This window comes from Equus quagga, chromosome 8 (assembly GCF_021613505.1).
Source record: "Equus quagga isolate Etosha38 chromosome 8, UCLA_HA_Equagga_1.0, whole genome shotgun sequence".
Lineage (NCBI taxonomy): Eukaryota > Metazoa > Chordata > Mammalia > Perissodactyla > Equidae > Equus > Equus quagga.
This window is the reverse complement of record NC_060274.1, coordinates 84,696,698-84,719,172: the sequence shown is the minus strand read 5'-3', so window position 1 is coordinate 84,719,172 and position 22,475 is coordinate 84,696,698. Positions and strand designations below refer to the sequence as shown.

The window sequence follows — 22,475 nt, the reverse complement described above, 5'->3', positions numbered from 1 at the left end:
AACTTAGTCTATACATTCAGTGCAATCCCAATCAAAATCCCAGCAAGTTATTTTATGGATATTGACAAACTCATTCTAAAGTTTATACGGAGAGGCAAAAGACTCAGAATAGCCGACTCAATATTGAAGGAGAAGGATAAAGTTGGAGAAATGACACTACTTGACTTGAAGACTTACGATAAAACTACAGTAATCAAGGCAGTATTATAGTATGGGCTAGAGAATGGACGAGTAGATCAGTGAAACAGAACAGGGAGCTCAGAAATAGACCCACATAATTATAATTAACTGATCTTTGACAAAGGAGCAAAGGCAATACAATGGAACAGAGAGAATCTCCTCAACAAGTGGCACTGGAAGAGCTGGACATCCACGTGCAGAAAGATCTAATCTAGACACAGACCTTACACCCTTCACAAAAAATTAACTCAAATGGATCATAGACTTATATAAAACACAAGACTAGAAAACTCTTAGAAGATAACTTTAGGAGAAAACCTAGATGACCTTGGGTATGGCAATGACTCTTTATGTACAACACCAAAGGTATAATCCATGAAAGTCATGATTGATAGGCTAGACTTCATTAAAATTAAAAACTTCTGCCCTGCAAAAGCCTGTATCAAAGCAAGGAGAAGATAAGCCACAGACTGGGAGAAAATATTTGCCAAAACACATCTGATAAAGGACTGTTATCCAAAATATACAAAAATTCCTAAAACTCAACAATAAGAAAATGAACAACACAATGAAAAAGTGGCCAAAAACCTTAACAGACAGACTCAAGCCTTGAGACCTTAACCTGACCCAAGAAGATATACAGATGGCAAGTAAGCATATGCAAAGATGTTCAACATCTTTGTCGTTAGGGAATTGCAAATTAAAACAACAATGAGATGCCACTACACACCCATTAGAATGGCGAAAATTGAAAACACTGACAATACCAAATGCCGTCGAGGATGTGGAGCAACGGGAACTTTCATTCATTGCTGGTGGGAATGCAAAATGGTACATCCACTTTGGAAGACAGTTTGGCAGTTTTTTACAAAATTCAAACAACTCTTACCATGTGATCCAATAATTACGCTCCTTGGCATTTACCCAAATGAATTGAAAGCTCATGTTCACACAAAAACCTTCACATGGATGTTTGTAGCAGCTTTATTCATAATTGCCAAAACTTGGAAGCAACCAAGATGTCCTTCAGTAGGCAAGTGGATAAATAAACTGTAGTACAGACAATGGAATATTATTCAGCACTAAAAAGAGATGAGCTATCAAACCATGAAAAGACACGGAGGAAACTTAAATGAGAGAAGCCAGTCTGAAAAAGCTGCATACTGTATGCTTCCAACCAAATGGCATTCTGGAAAAGGCAAAACTATGGAGACAGTAGAAAGTTCACTCATTGCCATGGGCTAGGGAGGAGGAAGGGGTGAATAGGCAGAGCATAGAGGGTTTTTAGAGCAGTGAAGCTATTCTGTATGATACTACAATGGTGAATACATGTTGTTATACATTTGTTGAAATTTATAGAATGTGTAACAACAAGCGTGAACCCTAATGTAAACTTTGGACTTTGAGTGACAATGATGTGTCCATGTAGGTTCATCTGTTGTAGCACATGTACCACAATGATGGGGGATGTTGCTAGTGGGGGAGGTTGTGCATGTGTGCTGACAGGGGGTGTATTGGAACTGTCTACTTTTTGCTCAGTTTTGTTGTGTGCCTAACCTGCTCTTAAAAAGACAAAGTTTATGAATTAAAAAACAACAAGACTTGACTGACTTTCTGGGGAAAGAGGTAGATAACCAGTATAGTTGATAAAAGGTAGACTCAATTTCTACTTTCAGGACTGTGGTAGAGCAGACACTCAGAAGGACCCCTTTGTTGAAATACAACTAAATCTAGGATAAATTACAGCAAACACAGTTATAATGCTTTTAATAAAAGACAAGGAGATCGCGAAGTAAAAATAGAAAGCAAAAACAGCAACAACGATAGGCAGAGAACTGAATCCTGTGAATCAGGAGCGATTAAGCAGGATGGCCCTGAGCACCAGCATCCTCAGCTCTGCCACTGGTGACTGGGCCATGAGGCCAAGTAAGGTGGGGTTACGGCCTGAGAGCCCAGCCAAGCCTGGGATATGTGGAGAGGCTAAACTGGTTCCATGTTGGTGGTGAGATCTGGCAACCAGCAGAAGCAAATATACAATACCTAGAGGTGTTTCAGTTTCTCAGATCTTTCATAGCTAAGTTGAACAAAAATGTAAGCTCATAATCAAAAATCATCTCACACACAAGTAAACAGGCTACCATAACTGAGAATAAGCAGAAACAATTGCACCAGAGGTGGATATCCAGGCACTTCAGATATAGGAAATACGAGTGATAGAATATAAAATAACTATTTATGAAATACTTAAAGACATAAAAGTGGAGTTCCAAAATAAGCAATAAAACAGGAAGCTAGCTAGGCAAATATGGCTGGGCCAATTTGAAGGAAAACCAATTAGCACTATTAAGAATTTTTTTAAAATACAGTTGTTGAATTTAAAACTCAGTGTATGTGATAAATAGCAGGTTAGACAATGCTGAGGATAAAGTTAATGGATTAGAAGAAATTAACCAAAATGGAACACAAGAAGACAAAAAGGATTTGAACAATATAATTAACCGGCTTGATTTAATGAATGTATATAAATTTCTAAAAACAACAAATAGCAAGTCTCAAATATTTTAAAGGATTTGCATCATACTGTCCATAAGCTCTGATTACATACAATTAATTTAGAAATCAATAATACAATATACATAAAGATATCCCAAAAGTACAAATAAAAATGTAATTCTGTATAACTCATGGATCAAAACAACTATGATTGAAACAGGAAGAAAACTACATATACAGAGTTATTTTAAAAAGTAATATAGGAACACTAGAAAAAAACTTATGTAACAAATTTTAAACCAATAAAATGGACAAAATTCTTAGAAAATATAATTTACAAAAACTGATTCAAGAAGAAACAGAAAACCCTAATAGTCCCTAACCAATGAATAAATTGAGTCCATGGTTTAAAACTGTGCCATAAATAAAACACCATACCAAATGGTTGTATATGTAAATTCCATCAAACTTTCAAGAAATAGATTAATCCAATTTTATACAAACTTTTACAGAGAATGAGAAAAAGAAAATACTCTTCAGATGGTTCTAGGGAACCATGTCACACTGTTACCAGAAACAGATAAGGAAGAGAAAGGAAAATGTAGAACAGTCTTGCTGGTGAGCATAGATGTAAAAATCCTAAACAGAATATTAAAACAACCTAATCCATCAGTGAGTAAAAAACATCAAGTTGGGCTGATTCCTTGAATGCAAAGACATTTTTGCATTAGAAGTTCCACCGTATAATTCACCACGCTAAAATGTTAAAAGAGAAAACAAAATTTTTCATCTTAATAGATGCAAAAAAGTGGGTTTGATAAAATTTACACCCATTTAGGATCAAATTTTTAGCAAGCTAGAAATAGTATCTGTATTAGTTTCCTATGGCTGCTGTAACAAGTGACCAACTTGATGGCATAAACTACAGAAATTTATTTTCTCACAGTTCTAGAGGTTAGAAAGTCGAAGTCGCTTTCACTGGGCTCAACCAAGGTGTCAGCAGGGCCACACTCCCTCTGGAGGCCCCACGGGATAATCCATTCCTCGTCACTTCCAGCTTCTGGTGGCTGTTGGCATCCTTTGGCTGTGGCCATATCATTCCAATGTCTGCCTCTGTGGTCACATTGCCTTCTGCTCTTCTGCAGTCAAATATCCCTCTGCCTCCCTCTTATAAGGACATATGTGATTGCATTTAGGGACCTCCCAGATAATCAAGGATAATCTCTCATCTCCAGATGCTTCACTTTATCACATCTGCAAAGTCTTTTTTTTTTTTGAGGAAGATTAGCCCTGCGCTAACTACTGCCAATCCTCTTCTTTTTTTGCTGAAGAAGAGTGGCCCTGAGCTAACATCCGTGCCTATCTTCCTCTACTTTATACATGGGACGCCTACCACCGCATGAGTTTTGCCAAGCTGTGCCATGTCTGCACCCGGGATCTGAACCGGCAAATCCTGGGCTGCCGAGAGGCGGAACATGTGCACTTAACCGCTGCGTCAACGGGCTGGCCCCCTGCAAAGTCTTTATTAACTTATTCATTTATTTTTGCTATATAAGGTAACAAGCACAGGCTCCAGGGAGTAGGACTGGATATATTTTGGGAGAGCTGTTATTCACCCTACCACAGTATGAGACTCTCTTGACCTGATAAAAATCTGCCCAAAGCCGGCATAAGCATTATTCTGTTTCATAAAATGTAATCTACATTCCCTTTAAAATCAGAGTTCATAATGATGTAAACAAATAAATTAAAAAATGAATGGGAAGAAATTCCAATTAATAAAAGTATAAAGATTAATGGAATAGAGAATTATTATTTGACCAGTAGGACAGTAATAGTTATTTCAGTCAAGAATCACCAATGGATGCTAAAATTGCATGAAAGTATAATGAGAACCAGGATATTTATATAGTCTCAAAGTGTCCCCCTTCAAAATATTTATGATGAAAGGGAAAATAATAACTTTACAGTGAAGAAACCTGGCAAATGTGAACCAAATGATCTAAATTAACATGACCAGTAGTGGGATAAATCAACATTATATGCCTCCTCATGTACTGAGGAGGACACAACACTAATGTGATATTCTTGCCAAAAATGTATAACATGAATTTCATCATGAGGAAATATCAGACAAACTCAAATTGGGGGACATTCCAGAAAATAACTGCCAGTACTTGTCAAAAGACCACAAAAGACAGGCAAAATAAAAATTAAAAGACTGAGCGACTAAGGAGACTTGACAAATAAATATTTGTAATGTGTGACCTTTTACTGGATCCAGGACCAGAAAAAAGTTATTAGGGGACAATTAGAAAATTTTGAATAAAATCTGTAGAATAGCACATAGTATATTAATGCTAATTTTCTGGTTTTGATGATTGCCTGCATGATGGTTATATAAGATGTTAATATTTTGAAGGCTGCATAAAGGGTACACAGGAATTCTTTGCACTATTTCTTTAACAGCTTTGTTGAAGATATAATTCACATGCTGCAAAATTCACCCATTTAAAATGTTCAAGTCCGTGGTTTTTAGGATATTCACAAATTTCTGCAACCATCACCACTAATTTCAGAAGATTTTTGTCCCATCCAAAAAATTCCTTATTCTTTTTTTTTTTTTTTTTAAAGATTTTATTTTTTCCTTTTTCTCCCCAAAGCCCCCCGGTACATAGTTGTGTATTCTTTGTTGTGGGTCCTTCTAGTTGTGGCATGTGGGACGCCGCCTCAGCGTGGTTTGATGAGCAGTGCCATGTCCGCGCCCAGGATTCGAACCAACGAAACACTGGGCCGCCTGCAGCGGAGCGCGCGAACTTAACCACTCGGCCACGGGGCCAGCCCCCAAAAAATTCCTTATTCTTTAGCAATAATTCCCACTTTCTCCCTCCCTCCAGCTCCTGGCAGCCATTAATCTAGTGTTTCTATGAGTTTGTCTATTTTGGATATTGTATATAAATGGAATCATACAATATGAGACCTTGTGTGACTGGCTTCTTTCACTCAGCCTAATGTTTTCAGGAAGTATCATGTATTAGTACTTTGTGCCTTTTTGTTGCCAACTAATATTCCACTGTCTAGATATACCACATTTTAGTCATCCATTCATCAGTTCTTTCTACTTTTTGGCTATTACAAATAATGCTGCTGTGAGCATTCATGTGCAAGTTTTGGTGTGGGCCTATGTTTTCAGTTCTTTTGGATATATACAAAAGAGTGGAGTTGCTGGATCATATAGTAAGTAACTCTATATTTAACATTTTGAAGGACTGCCAAAGTGTTTTCCAAAGTGGCTGCACCATTTTACAATTCCATCAACAATGGATAAGAGTTCCAATTTCTCCAAATCCTTGCTGACACTTGTTATTGTCTGGCATTTTCATTCTAGCATCTAATGAGTGTGAACTGCTATCCCATTGTGATTTTGATTGGCATTTTTCTAATGACTAATGATGTTGAGCATCTTTTCGTGTGCTTTTCATTGTTCATTTTTGTATCTTCTCTGGAGAAATGTCTGTCCAAGTCCCTTACCCATTTATTAATTGGGTTGTCTTTTTATTGTTGACTTTTAAGAGTTCTTTATGTTTTCTGAATATAAGTCCTTTATCAGATAGATGATTTGCAAATATTTTCTCCCATTCTGTGGGCTCTCATTTTATTTTCTTGATGGAATTCATTGAAACCCCATAGTTCTAAATTTTGATGAAGTCCAATTTGTCTGTTTCTTTCGTCACTTATGCTTTTGGTATCATATCTAAGAAACTGTTGCCTAACTCAGGGTTATTAGGTCAAGGTCATTTAGTCCTATAACAGAACCTGGCACGTAGTAGACATTCAATAAACTTTAATAATGAAAGAAGAATTGTCATGGAAACAAAGGAAGTGATAAAAGGCTTGACAAAGAGTACATGTTTCTTAATACATTTTACTTCCTTTAATTTTCCCTTTTCCTACCATTCTGACACTCCACTTCCACTTCAGCTGAGCTTCGCATTGCTCCCTTTGCATTGGAAGTGCCTGGGAAGTTTAAAATGCTACCTAATCGTGGCCCACTCCACCACAGGTTCTGCTTGAGTTGCCTAGTATAGCAACAAGCGCATGGTAGTGTGCAGTGAAGTTGGAAAGGAGGAAGGGAGAGAAAAAAGGACAGAAAGAAAGACAGATGGTCTATTCATTTATACCATAAGCTGTTTTTACAACAAACCTATATTCAATTTTAGTAGGTGCAAATCATTCACCACTCTAATTACCATTGATTGTATTATATTATGTTCCTTCCTCTTTTAGGCAGCATTTAAACAAAAAAGTAAATCAATCTCATACATTGATTGTAAGACATATCCTGATTTTAAAAATAATAAGATGTGGCAGGGGATGGATAGAGTATATCTAGAATCTAGGAAATGCAGCTCATACTCCACAAGAGCTATTGGCTTGGAGTCCCCCACTCTTTGTACAGGTCCCCAGTCCCCCAGTTTTTTCTGATAAAGAAGTTACATTGTTCTTGTGAAGATTCTTGCTAAAGATTCTGAATATGTTTTCAATCTCTCTTTTTCTGTCTGGTTATAGTTCTTGCCTTCCTAAAAATATATGGGCTGTAATTTCAAAGATTAAGTGTACATGAGAGAGGAAACGTGAGTGTGTGTGTGTGTGAGTGTGTTGTGTATTCCCTGTGAAACATTATTTCAATAGACAGGAGCCACAGCTCTATACATAGAGGCCGTTTAGATCTAAAGCCAAACACTGCCCTTGGAGTTGAGGTTGCCATATTGCTAAGTTGTCTGGAAGGTCACTGCCCTTTTAGGAGCTACCATCTCCAAATGCCACTTCTTACCTCCACATGGTCGTGCTTTTAAAGGTTAAATTGCCCCGGAGAAGGGATTAGTTCGCTGTGTTTAAAAGTTCATCTAGTCAGGAAATTGTAAATATAAAGTTACATTTCCCTGTCACGTATCATTCTGCAGCTCATTAAATTTCAACTAATTGCATCTTCAGAATTCAAGATCTTAATGTTTCTGAGCTTCACCAGCAGACGGAAATCTTAACACCCGGGTCGTTAGAGTTTTCTTTACTTATCCTAGGCTATCAAAAGATCTTCATTTAGAAGTGGGCTGTTCCTACTTAATGGATGTGACTTAGAAGTTTGAAAGGTAAATATTTCTAGTAAATCTAACTCATTTTTGCAGTCGTTCTAATTGCTTGTGGCATTTTCCTTAATGACATCTCCTAATGGCAAAATGTCGATGGTAATAGTAGCCAGGAAATTAGATTTGATAAATGACTAGCATTCCTAGAAAAATTTAACACTTAAATGGGCCTGATTCTTCAACTGCTTAGTTGCATTCTAAGCTTTCAGCAAACCATGATGGGAAAAGTCTGGCTTTGTTGACAGTAAGCTGATGTGATCACATTTCTTCCAAACTCTTTGAAGACAATGAAGGCATGCCAGTGCCATTCCATGAAAAACCTTGGGCAGGAAGAAGTAGCTTCCAGTGAAGCGTAACTGAAGAGAGGGAAGAAGCCTGGAACATTTGTTTCATGTAATCACAGCCTATAGATAAGCAACCGCCACTTTACAGGCAAATAAAAACAGTGTATGTTCGAAAACCAATTTATTCTGCAGCGTTCCTTTGAATTCATTTTACCTGTTTCAGTTATAATCCATGTGCAAGAGTAACATTAATTTTTTTTATGAGGCCTACTTCTTATGTGCTTCTTTGACTTTTAAGCATTTCCATGAATAAAGGGAAAAGAGAGTACCCATAAATTATGAAACAGCCTTTCATTTCACCCAAACTTGCCATGCTTTTGACACCTTTCCTTGTTTGTCGTTTAAATTTATGTTGGGATAAAATGTTCGAAGGAGAACCAGCATTCTCATTTTGATTTCATTTTTTTTTTTTTCTTACTTATTTCTTTAAGCCATTTGATAATATATTCTGCCATGCGGATTGGTTTGTTTTAAACTGCTTTGCTCATGAGCACCACCATCATTTTTCAAGGGCTTTATTTTGTTGTTATTTGAAGGTACCACATGCTCAAAAGATTACAAGTTACCTTTGTGATTTATAGCAACAGGAAAAGTAGAATTTAATCTGGAGTCGCCCAAATATGTCAGGGTGCAGGTGGTGTGAGGAGAAAGGTAATAAATGGCAATACCATTTGCTATGTAGATTCCAGGGATCTAAAAATCAGTAAGCTAAGAAATGCATATTTAAATCCAGTTGAAATCCAAGTACTATCAAACACAGGCAGTTATAGCTGTTGACTTTACTTTGAAATAGGGAAAGAGTTGGGGGAGCATTCTTTTCTGGATGTAATGAGGATCTCTTGTGCAATAAATGTCACCACTCTGAGTAGCTTCCCAGTCTTTATTCTTCATGTCATAGTATAACAGAAGAAGATGCAAAACGATGATACAAATGTTCTAAAACACTGGACCTTTGGAAACCAGTGATCTCCAAAGCAGTGTTTACCCACCACCATTCCCTGAGGTGTAGGAGGGAAATGGTAAAGCTTTGATTTTTTTTTTTTTTTTTAAGGAAGATTAGCCCTGAGCTAACATCTGCTGCCAATCCTCCTCTTTTTGCTGAGGAAGACTGGCCCTGAGCTAACATCCATGCCCATCTTCCTCTACTTTATATGTGGGATGCCTACCACTGCATGGCTTGCCAAGCAGTGCCATGTCCACACCCAGAATCCAAACTGACAAACCCCGGGCCACTGAAGCGGAACATGTGCACTTAACTGCTGCGCCACCGGGCCAGCCCCAAAGCTTTAATTTTTTATTTCAAAAAAAGAAGTAAAACTGATGGGCTAGTGGTTACAGTTTGGTGCTCTCACCGCTTCAGTGGCCCAGGTTCATTTCCCAGTCGTGGAACCGCACCACCCGTCTGTCAGTAGCCATGCTGTGGTGGCGGCTCACATAGGAGAACTAGAAGGACTTACAACTAGGGTGTACAGCCATGCACTGGGGCTTGGGGAAGAAAAAGAGAAAGATTGGCAACAGATGTTAGCTCAGGGCAAATCTTTCCCTGCAAAAACATAAATAAACAAAACAATAAGCTTCACTAATGTTTAATAAATGGATTGGCACGGGGGCGCTCATTTGGTCCATATGTTAGAGAGTCACATATCAGATGTGATGGAGCCAGAATGGACAGCCAGTGTTTTGGTTTCCTAATCATTGTCATCATCGTCACCATCATCATTGGAGTTCATTTGCTGCAGGATCTGACTCTAGGTCCAGTACTCTTTCCACTGCAGTTTCCTCTTCTTCCATCTGAGTGGGAGTGACTTAATTCAGTGGCAGTTGACCCTGGTCTGTTAGTCCAAAGGGAAAGCAGCATTTGTATACTTCCCGCTGCCTGAGGGAGCCACCATTGCAACCTCTAGGGCTCTTCCCGGGGGCTTTTCATCACTGGACCTGCCTGGCCTGCACGGTAGAAGTTGTCCAACCATGCTCCTGCCATGGGTCAGTCTGTGCCATCTACTTGCTTATTATGAGCAACTCCCAAGTCTTGTCACTGGGTAACAGTCAACACCACAGCACAGTGTTCCTGTGCTAAATGACATGTGACTGAATGAAAACCAGAACCTTCAGCCAAGCTTTTGGAAAGAAGAGCTCTGGGGAGGAGTTGCTGACCTCCTCTGTCTTGATTTTCCTGTCTCTCTGTCCTCCTTTCTCTCTGAATATTCATGTCTGTTTCTTCAGCTTTCTGACAGTCCCTGTATTTGTCACTGTGATTTGCAGAATCCTTTTGAGATTATTTGATGTTCTCTGGAAAGAAAAGGGAGAAGGATGCTTTACTTTACGAACAAGGGGGAGTTCTGTTTGGGGAAAAAAAAAATCAAAAAACTAATTGCAAGCTAATGAGGTGGCTTTGATGAATATCACCATGGAGAGTATGGAGCAGAGAATCTTGCACTGACTGATACCAGGTTTTCCTGTGTGGATGAAAACAGAAAGAGCACAGAGCATCAGTTAGACGTTTTTAATTTGATAAGGAAAAGTAAGCTGTCCAGCCAGGTACTTGCCTTCTTTCATGAGATCAGCCTGCTTGGAAACCTTTCAGTAACTGCTCCTCACCTGGGGAGTGATAAGAGGTGGGAATTAGACTTGTAGAAGTGGCTTTTCTGGCTCTTTGGATGAGTGCCTACTTACTGTCACTCTCAGTCCTCCTAAGAGAAAGGCAAAGTAATCTGCATTCACAGGGAACTAGAATTTTCTCAAGCTGGAAGGCAAGTTTGTTATGGAAGAAGAGGATCCCAATGGATTGACATGTCTCAAAGGCCAGCCAGAATCCAAAGTGGACCACACCTTGCTGAACGCCCTACTCGCTGAACACTCCAGGGCCTCTTTTCCACCATCTGTTTTCCTTTGGGGGCTTCCAAGCACCTCTAAATTGATGCCTTTTGCAGGTTGTTTAGCATTTCTCCCCCGACAAGGCCACCCTGCTCTCTGCTGGCCCTGAGCATAATATCAGCAGGGAGTTCATTTCCCTGTCCTGCCTGGGCAGAAGGGATGGTGGGGCAGCAGTGACACTGCATAGTGGCGGGGGCTCAGCTTTCCTGGGTTTTTTTCTCTCAAAGTCCTTGGTGAATCCTCTCAGTGCTATTATTTTTTGAACTTGAGTGATGGTGACAGTGTCAGGGAGCAGGAAGCTGGCAAGGGGACTTGATGGCAAGGGCTTTTCCTCCAGTTCCTATCTACTCCTCCTGTAGTAATTGAAGCTATATGAGCATCTTCCACTCCTCCGTATGCAGTATTTTCCAACTTCCTTAATGCAGCCTCATGAACTGCAGATTACTCCTCTAAGAGAGCTGTCCTTGGAAGTCACTTGTGTCTTTGGCAACTGTTGACAAAGAGACCAATTTTCTTTGCAGGATATACCAAACCCAAGGTAAACAGGTATATGGGTGCTGTCCAATGGAAATAGAACATAAGGCACATATGTAATTTTAAATTTTCTAGAAGATGCATTAAAAAGATAAAAAGAAACAGGTGAAAATAACTTTAATAACATATTTTCTTTAACCTAATATATCCAAAATGTTATCATATCAACCTGCAAGCAATGTTAAGAAATTATTGAGATATTTCACGTTCTTTTCTTTGTGCTAAGTCTTCAAAATCCAGTGTGTATCGTAGACTTATAGCACATCTCAATTTGAACTAGTCACGTTTCAAGTGTTCACTAGCCACATTTGGCTAGTGGCTACCATATTGATTAGTGTGGGTCAATGCCTATAGACTTGACTGTTACAAATTACAGCATTTTTTGTTTGCTCCATGGTGCTGTTTCTTGTTGGTTGGATTGTGTGCAAATGTATGCTTGTTAATTGAGTGCATTTAGTAATGTGGAAAGAGAAAGAAATTGGCTCCTTGGCCTACCTTTTAGTAGGGTGAAAACATTGGCAAGCATGTGGCAGTCTTTGGAGATGACCCTTGGTGTGACCTTGAAGCCAAGGACATTCTGACAACCAGGGAGGACGTTTCTCTCTGGAGAGACTTGTCTCAGGGAGTGAGCAGGCCTGCTTCTGGGGCACTTTTAGTTTGTTCAATCCAGTTATTGACAATGGTCAGAGGAGACTCAAGAGGTGAGCGACTCAGAAAGGGCTGTGGAAGCAGACCGTGAAACAAGAAGCAGAGCAAAGGACCCCTTGTGTGGACCCCTAGGACTTTTCTATTCAAACTGGAGGAAAAATATTATTCTGCCTCATGATGAAAAGTAATTTTAGGTGTGCTGTTCTAGGTAGTTAATTTTTCAAAGATCCCTGGGTTGCAGGGGTGGTTGCTGGATCCTTTTCAAGTTGGCCTTGCTTCTTCTTCTCCTCTAAAAGCAACTAAATTATTTAGAGTTAAGTTGCAAGAAAGCAGGAATCATTTTCTTTGGCTGAAAGACATTGTTTGTATAATCGTTGAACACTCACTCAAACTTTTTGCTTCACTCTCGTTTTTCTTTGCTCATCTTGGCAAAACCAGCTGGTAGGGGAATGGCAGGCACATGGGGGTGTTTATTCTAAGTTCATTTTCCCTCTTTCTTTGTCTTGCCTTTTCCTTGGAAGCAAAATATGTCCCTTTGGAAGAACAGCTTGGTTGCAGAAGTAACTACTGTTTCATTCAATGGTTGCTTTATTTTCCTACCACAGTCTTCTCCAGGCAGGGCTGGGGAGTCAGGCTTCCTGAGCCTTACAGCCCTGCATCCCTGCAAAATCACCAGGGAGGACAGCTGTAAGGGAGAGCCATGAGCGCCAGGGGCCGGGCCATTGTCCCTGAAAGGGTAACAGCACTGCCTCCAGTCGGGAGCATTTCTGGAACATTATACCCCACAGCTGAAGTTCAGTTTTCCTTTTGCAGCTGAGCTTTTGGGAAACCCTTGGGAAGGAGTCTATGTTGCACTGGATATTAGTGAAATTAATTCTCTTCTGTTCAGGAAAAAGGCACTGGTGGGTCATGCTAATTGCTTCAGGCAGAAGGAACTCCCAGCTACCTTGCAGTTTGTAATAGGAGCATGATAAGGACGGCGGCCAGAGGAGGAAGTGTGGAGGGCTGCTTTGTAGGAGTTTCATTGATTTAGCATCTGTAGAGAAAGCCTCTTTAAAAAAAAATTTTTTTTTGATTAGTGAACAGGAGAACATTCAAAGCTAAGACAGATAGTGGCCAACTGGGAACACTGTACAGCCTGGAATAGCTTAGGCTGCTGTTCAATCATTTCCCCAAACAGGAAACCACAAAATGTTAGAGATTAAGGTCACTAGATCATTGGGAAAAGAGCATAACTTTGTCTGCAAAGTATTATGATGGATTGTAAATGGGCCAAAATATAAGCATAAATCTTTCGTCTAAAACTGCAGCAACAAAAATCCAGCCTTCTCACAAAAGCAGTTTGCTTTCCTGTTGTCCTGAGAGACCAAAGCCTCCTTCTGCGGCGTTTCTGTAATTTTCCTAATAAGTAGAGGAATAATCAGAGAAATAAAGAGAAAAGCTTTGTGTTCTCTGTCAGTAACGTGTATTTCGGTTTGATTTAAAAAAAAAAAACTTGAGATCAGTAAGTGGCCCTCACATGATTTATTTCTAGTCTTATGCTTTTGTACTGGCAACAATGAAAATATATCATAATGCTCATTTATATACCTTTCTGCCCCAAATCCTCCTTTCAAGTGTTCGGTTGTACAGGCACCGTTAAATGCGCAGATGTCTTTTTTTCCTTTTTGATTATCATGTGACTTCCTTGAATCAAAATCTGAGTTTAGAGGGTGTGGCATCTTTTCAGTTGAGTCTGCAGGCAAACTGGCTGCAGGTATGTTTGGCTAACACTGTTGGTTGCTTTATATCTGCCTGGAAAATGCTTACCCTTCAGAGGCATACGCTGTGTAAAATAAGGGTTCATCAGCATCTGATTTGTTCATTAGGTCTTTACTAGGGAGAGGCTTTCTTGCTGAGAGAGTTAAATCCATAAAAAAAACCTGGTGACTTATGTGTATCTAGAACCTGGAAAGTTTATGGTTTGAAATGTTAAAATGACTGGATTTGAGAAAGATTTAAGTGAAACCGACTTTTGTTGACCCCTCTTTTAAGGAAAACTGAGAGAATGAAAGAGTAAACTTGCCTTTCCTCTTCTGATTATTCACTGTTTTGAAAAGTTAAAAGAAACTCTGGAGCATGTGGAGGCCAGGGCTCACATCTTGTCCGATTGGTTCCCTGGGTGCCTCGTCCTTGGGTGCTCCAGAAATATTTACTGTTGAATAAGTAGAGATTTGATATGAGCAGGTTAAACAAACAAACAAACAAACAAAACACTCCCTATGTGAGTGAGCATGGTCTCTTTTCTCTAAGTCAGACAAAAGGTCACTTCCCTTCCATTTCAGATGGAAGTGAAACTCAGCTGCCTGTGGATCCAGGAAGGAAATGAAATAAATGAAGAGTCGGATCGAGACTTTGTGATCTTTCTTTTTTACCCATGACAAAGACACGGATACAGAGAAATATTTCTCTTCTAAGAAAAACAATAGCGTAAGCACAGAATAAATGACAACAGCCCTTGCACCTCTTTGAGGGGACACTAGGAAAGGGTGGGGCTGTGTCTGAGGGGGACGGCTCCTGCACAGTGTCACCTGATTGTGACCAAGTGGAACTACAGGCCCAGGATGGTTAGATCCCCCCTATTTAAATGCTGGCATCTAATTGCAAAAACAGCAACAACACTATGGAGACTAAATGAGTATATCTGCAAGCTGAAGGCAGGCCTTAGGCAGCCCATTTAAAACCTCTGCCCTCCACCAAAGAAATTCGTGTCTCAGATTATTCTTGATAAAGAGTAACAAAAACATTGATAAAATCCTGCTCTTCAGTTTACAGGACATTTTTATCTCAGATCCCATTTGGCCATCCCAACAACTCTAGGACGTAGATATTCCACTTCTTGGAGGAGAAAATGAAGGCTGAGTGAGTAGGTGACATAGCCAAGGTCACTCAGTAAGCACATGAGGCTGAGCCAGGGCTGGAGCTCAAGACTCTGTCTGCAGGTGTCATATCGCTTTCATAAGCCCCTGCTGTGTGTTTTGTCAAATTGATGACCTAGGGCAGTTGTTTTAGAATTATTTTTTTTCACTGAGGACGATTAGCCCTGAGTTAACATCTCTGCCAGTCCTCCTCTATTTCTTTTGCGTGCGGGACACCTCCACAGCGTGGCTGGTGAGTGGAGTAGGTCCGTGCCTGGGATTCCAACCTACGAACCTAGGCAGCCAAAGCAGAGCGCACTCTGCCACACTCTGCCACAGGGCCAGTCCCTAGAATGCTAACTCTTACATCCTGGATCACAATTGTAATCCACAGGTAACATCTCATTTGGAAATCATGGAGCTATTTGAATAGCTATATTAGTGTCTGGTAGTTTCGCTGCTACCATTTTTGTCTCAGACATTTTTGCCACATAACTAATTGGCCATAAAGTAATTTTGCTACAAAAGGTAAAATAATTGGTTGACTTTTTTTGAGTATGCTGTTTCATTTCTCCATTGACGAAGTTCTCGTGGTTACTTCCATTTTTATGTGACGTAAATCTTAGTCAGCCGTCATAAGGGTTGAGAAGAGGTGGTGGTGGCGATCTTAAAAGAGTTAGCATTTCTTCCGGTTAGCAACATTATTGATGGCTCTATCGAGCTGGCAGTTGACCATGATTTGCCCCAAGAGTTGGTTTCTTATTTTGAAATGGACTACATTGGAGGTGGAAGAGGGCTGAGGGCCCCCTTTTTCCTTCTTCTCCCCAAAGCCCCCAGTACATAGTTGCATATTCTAGTTGTGAGTGCCTCTGGTTGTGCTGTGTGGGACACCGCCTCAGTGTGGCCTAATCAGCAGTGCTAGGTCCCCGCCCAGGATCCAAACTGGTGAAACCCTGGGCCACCGAAGCAGAGCGCATGAACTTAACCACCTGGGCCATGGGGCTGGCCCCTGAGGGCCTCTTTTTTGAAGGCACAGTGTTGAACCCATACTTCCCATAGAACAAAGGCAAGTGCTTAGTTACAATCCACACAAAAAAATAAAATGAGTTACTTGCAAAGTATTGCCATGAATCTACATACACACATTTTAAGTGTATTCAGATATTTTGTATTTTGCTATAAAGTCTTTTTAATTTTGTCATGTTTCATATCCTTTTCGATTAATGTCCCTCTTTTATTTTTCTTGATTTTATCTTTTACGTCAAAATCTCTGTATGGCCAGTTAGTTATGCAGCAAAAATCTTTGTGGCAAAAATGCTTACAGCAAAGATGCTGTGGAGAAACTACCTAGAACCGATAATAATAACAGCTGGCATTAATTGAACATTTACTATGTGCCTGGGATGCTGAGAGCTTTACGTGCATTATGTTATGTAATTCCCCTAATGACCCTCTGTCATATATGTTTCTCTTCTACCTACTTCACAGATGAGGAAACTGAACTCTAGACAGGCTGAGGAACTTCAGATAACTTTGCTAGGAAGTGGCAGAGCTCAGATTCAAACCCAGCCAGAGAGCCTGTGCTCTTAACTAGAAATGTGTATCCTTCGTTCCAGAGAGTCACGCTTATCTTTAGGTTTGCTCCTCGCATGTAGAGTTACGAAGATAGAACAAACCACTGGTGTTCTTTCTTAGGGTGGTGGTGTAGGCAGTGAGGCAATGTGGCAGAGGAGTTAGAAGCCCACACCTTGGACTCAGGCAGATCTAAACTTGAATCTCTGTCACCAGTTGGCTCAGCTCCCTGCATCTCTATCTCCTTGTACCTAAAATGGGATAAATAACACCCACCTTCTGGGGGTGTTGTGAAATCATGGATGTCAAGTGCTTAGCACGGTTCCTGCAACATAACAAGAAGAATTGCAGAGTTCTGTTGTTATTCACAAATGTCCTTTTTAAAGCTATACTCTTTACCCTACTTTTCTAGCATTGAAGTATGGGGGAATTCCCATGAGCTTGCATCCCATGCTGCAAAACTGAAAGTTCCTCTAAAAGTAATTTATGAACTGATGGCTCTGACTACCGGGAGAAGACAGCTGAGATACCATGCCCAATGTGTGTAAAATTAGCAGTGAAAGGCATGCTATTTCAGGAGTTTGAAAACCGAGTTCAAGTTTATCCTGGCTGTACTTCCTCCTACTGTGGGTCTGTGCTTGAAAGACTGAGACTGGCAATCAAGTATTTGACTCAAAAAGGCCACCCGCCTATTCTGAGGGTTGTTTTAGAAGAAGTGCTTTGCTGAGTCTTTTAAGTCATTATCTTCCTTCTTGAGAAGGAGGAGGACCTAACCCTCTCTGACTCCCAGTTTGTGTCAGGCTCTTTGCTGGGCACTCTGCACATGATCTCAGTAATTCTCACTACAGTGAGATGGAGGTCTTACCGTCTGAATGTCCACAAAAGGGAACTGAAGCTCATGGCTGTTAAGCCACCTGTCTGGGGTTCCCAGGTACTGCATGCTGGGTCTTGTGTAGCACTGGTCCAAGGGTGTATGAGTTTGGATTTCATGCTTTTAGCAACAGAGACAACTCTGGTTACTTGAAGCATGAAAGGAATTGATGGGAAGACATGATAGGTTGCAGAATTCTTGTAAAAACTGAAGAACTGGAGGGAGGAAAGATAGGGACCAGGGAAAATTCTGGGGATCCAGGCAGCAAAATTAGTGGGCAGACTTATCAGGGACCCCTGTGTCACTCTGCCCACAATTCAAATTCTAGGGAAAGAACATCTGAGTGCCCTAGCGTAGGTCACATACTCAACTCTCGCACAGAAGAGGCAGGACGCTGTGATTGACAGCCTCTGCTAGCGGCGCATCCACTGAGGGAATGGCAGCACAGTTACCAGGAGAAGGGGGAGTGGACCTGGGCAAGCCAGCACAGCAGACCATCACTATCCAGCATCACACAAAGCGTTTAAAGAACGCGGTAGACTAGACCCTGTCAGTGTCAATACCTTTTATGAGGTGCCGGGTACTGTGCAAGTGCTGCGGATGGAGCGAGCGCTCTGAGGACCCCTGTTCCCAAGGATCTGATGCTATTCCACAGCTGCTTCATCAAGGCCACTCCCTACAGCGGAAGTGAGGCATCTGTCGCCAGCTGAATAATGCCCTTGCACACATCCTAGGCCCTAGAGCCAAACTGAGAAGATGTCACCAGAGTTGGACAAACAGACCAAGATTGTTTCTCAACTGGAGATGTGAGCTATGTCTCATACTCAACCAGCTCGTCCTTTCCAGGGGCTTTTGGTAGCACTAAACGTTTAGCTGTGGGGAGTCAAAGAGTGCTTATTGGTTTGAAGGAATTTAGCGCCTCTGTTAAAGAGTTCTAGGTAGAAGTTGGGAAGTTTGAAATCTAGGACACGTTCTGGCACCTGGCTGTGTCACAATTTCCTTAACAATAAAGTGGAGGCAGGCATTGTAATACTTCTTGTCCTGACTTCATGAAGCAGTATGAGAATAAATCCGTAGGTATGTGAAAGCACTTCAAAAAGTAAAGAACATAATAAAAATGCTTTTCTCATCTCTGTCTTTTGACCAAAAAAAAAGATGCTTGTAATCCAAATCACCTAGTACCCTCTCTTGTAAATGCCTGAATTCTGGAATGAATTTTTAAGATCATCTATGAATGAACTGAAGTTATGCTTTTTACCTAGTTGTCATGAAAAATTGAGAGCTGGTATATTTGAGTTGGCACAAACCATTCCTCAGTAAAGACCTATCTTTTGCCAAACTGAGATGCCAACCTCTTAGTGTTACTGTTTGTTTTATTCCTTTTTCATTATAAAAGCATCCTAATCACAAAACTAGAAAATAGTCACGTGGAAACAAAGCACTCATACGTTGACTACCTTAACTGCTAGGATTTTGAGGTATTTTTTTTCCCAAGTTTGAAACATCTTTTTAAAATGTAGTAATTATAGAGCACAAACAGTGGGGTCATAGTTTTTCATAAATTTTTAAGTGTTTTTTCATGTCTTCACATATCCCTAAATTTCAACAAACTAACCAGTGAGACCTCTAAGCCGTAAAAGAAAAGAAAATTCTCTAAGAGGGGCGCCTCTGCTCCTTCACTAGGCCTCACGGCTGACCAGAAAGGAAGGCGAGGAAACTGGGTGTTTAGAGGTGCTGCTTGGGCTGTCGCTGGAAACCTACGTCAACCAGCCCTCTCCAGGCACCGTGTTTTGTTAGAGTCACTACTGACAAGGGAAGTATAGCTAAAAGCTGCGTTCATTTCTGTCTCCTCCTCTGTCATTAGACTTTGTTGCTTAAAATACCAGCAAGCCTCAGGGGAGGTTTGCACAGACTGTCCCAGTTTTAGCCTCAAAGTCCTGCATCCTGGGAAACTCCTGGTCCAAGGCAAACTGGGACAGTTGGTCACCCTACCAGGAAGAAGTGGGGCAAGTGTTTACAGATTCTTTCTAACTGGCCAACTCCTCAGGGCTTAGGCATTGTCCTGGAACTTCTCTGACTATCAGAATGTGGGTAGCCAACATGTGTCCTTGGACTTCAGGACCACCCACCCCTGTGCTCCACCCACCTGGCTTCTCAGCTCCCTGTCACCGGATCCTGGGATGTCTTGCCCACTCACCCAGCCCTAGAGGCACACAACTGGGATATTCCTGTGGGGGCTGACAAGGGTGAATGTGACATTTAGATAAAAATAAAAGCTCTGGAATTTTTATATTTAATGCTGGCAGCCTTAAGGCCAGCTCTGAAATCACTCTGTTTGATCATTAATCTGATTTCTTTTTTTGTTGCCTTTGACTTATGTGCCCCTTTAGAAGTTAAAAATGTTTTCTTTGCAAAAGGAGGATTTCTATTTGCTCCCGAAAGTAGGCCTTCTGCTCATCACATGCACGAAAGTCTGCAGTTCAGCCCTGCACTGCCTTATTCCAGAGAGTTAGTGAGTTTATGAGGAGTCTTAAATAACAAGGGAAACAGCTCAGGGATGGGCTGCATTTCAATTAAGTTCAACAAACGTGCACTCTAATGCTGTACATATGAGTCTGTTTTTGCTGTCACCTGTGGATTTTGCTATCACCTCTTAAAGATGAAAAATTCAAATCTATTTCAAAATATACTGATAATAAAGTAGCAAGAGACTCAGAAAGATGCAAGCTTCATTTAGCAGCCACAAAGAGGAAAAATGACCAGATGTACTTGTGTATTCGCTACTTAATCAGTGTCTTTTCATTGAACTCTAGAAGAGGAATTACTTTATAGACGATTATCTTCGTTAATCAGCTATAATCAGGCCTTGCTAGAATGGTGAAGTATTTAAGCCTTGTTTGCTGGTACAGATCATGTGTAATTGTTTCCATACTGTTGGCAAAACAGTGTAGGAGTTTTGCACGGGCCATAAGTACTCAAGGTCTTTGAGGCAATTTCTTTGTATAAACAATGCAAATTTTTATTGCTATAGTTGAGTTTTTTAAAGAGGCTTTAAATCGATCAGTATTTCTCCCTTTGAGTTTCTGCTTAGGACAGTGGTGGTGGTGATGGTGAGTGAGTAACGTGAAAGACCCCGTGTTCCTGCCCCAGAGGCCCAGGGCTCTTTCATCTCAGGCTGAATCCTGGCCCACGGCTGCTTGAGGATTTGGAGTGTGTAAAAGTCCTAGGCTTTTTAATTATGTGTAAGCCTTTTAAGAAGCCTATACGAGGAAGGCAGAGATGGAAACATATGCAGTGAAACATTTTATATCCAATTTGAGGATTCAACCAAAGGTCTTCACTTGAGCCAAACCAGAGTTTCCAAATAGATCAAAGGTAGCCTGGAATTGTGGAAAACTTCTTAGTTGGGAGTAGAGTGACAGTCCTTTTGAGAATTAATATTGTGTTAGTCGCAAAAAATAGCCTAAGAAGAGTAGAAAACAAAGGGGAAAATTACTCAGATTTCCGTCACCTGAATTAGTCAACTGTATTCATTTTTTTAAAGTTCCCTTCCATATATGTGAATGTGTACCTATTTTATGCATTCATAATTGTAGTATATATTTGATGTTCAGCTTTCATACCTAACATTAAGTGATAAGCATTTTCCACGTTGCTTCATGGTTCAAACATTTTAAATGGTTTTGTGATATCTCAGAATTTCTGTACCACGGTTTATTTAACCACTCACTAATTATGGAACTGTTAAACTGCTCAAATTTTTCATTATAAGACTCAATGAATATAGTTATATAATTTTTGTGTTTCTTTGGGCTTCTTGTCATAGAATTCATTCCAGAAGTTGGGGTTAATGGGACAAAGAGTCTCAACATTTTAAAGTCTGTGTTAAAAATTGACCATTGCTTTCCTGAAGAGTGGTGCCATTTTACACTCTCTCCTATGGTTTCACAACTTCATGAACATTGGGTATTATCTGAATTCTTTTTCAAGCAAATTGAAAATGGTTTTGTGAGAAAAGATAAGAGTTGCCTCAGAGTTGTTTCTCCTATAATATCCATCAACTTGGCCAAAAATCCCTCAATTTTATGTTAGGAAGAAAGGACATTCCTTACTGCTGACAAGTGCCTATCACATTTAAGAAAAGGAGGGCCAGCCCGGTGGCGTAGTGGTTACATTCCTGCACTCCACTTCGGTGGCCCAGGGTTTGCTGGTTCAGTTCCCAGAGGCAGACCTAGCGCTGCTTGTCAGGCCATGCTGTGACAGATGTCCCACATAAAACAGAAGAAGATTGCCCCACGTAAAATAGAGGAAGATTGGTACAGATGCTAGCTCAGCGACAGTCTTCCTCAAGCAGAAGGAGGAAGGCTGGCAACAGATATTAGCTCAGGGCCAAACTGCCTCACAACAAAAAGAAAGAAATGGAGGTCTTGGAAATGGCATGGCAGACATAGTTGTGGCCAACAAGTAATAAATCTGAGGCACCTGCATCTATTTGTGAGCCTCAAAAAGTTATAGTTGCCACAGCGAAATCAACTTGGGAAGGGGAACAATGTGGATTACAACCCCAGCTTGCCAGCTGCTACAATGTCTGAAAGCAAAGTTAGTGAAATGCAGGCTTCATGAAAATGTAGGGTGTAGTTTTCCTTAGTTCCGCTAAAATATAACCACAGTCCTCCTCTTTAACGTAGCCGTACATCCAAGTGAAACCTATGTCACCGAGTAATACAGCACAGATGGTTGCAACCAAGAGAGGCTTTTATGCAAATTCCTATTAAGAATCAAACTTTTGGAAGAATGCAATGGTTGAGACAAGGCTAGCATTGATTTCAGATTGTTGGTGTGTGTGGCCAACTGGAAGAAAATGACCCTACTGATCTGCTGAGCTGGCCCCTCTGAACACGGTATCAGAGAAGTT

At 40.6% G+C, this 22,475-nt stretch overlaps 1 protein-coding gene across 1 annotated transcript in view; it reads left to right on the top strand.

The window, feature by feature from the left end:
- The window catches only part of CPVL (carboxypeptidase vitellogenic like), a 136,355-nt gene that overhangs the window by 78,501 nt on the left and 35,379 nt on the right, over positions 1–22,475 (top strand). The window lies entirely within an intron of this gene.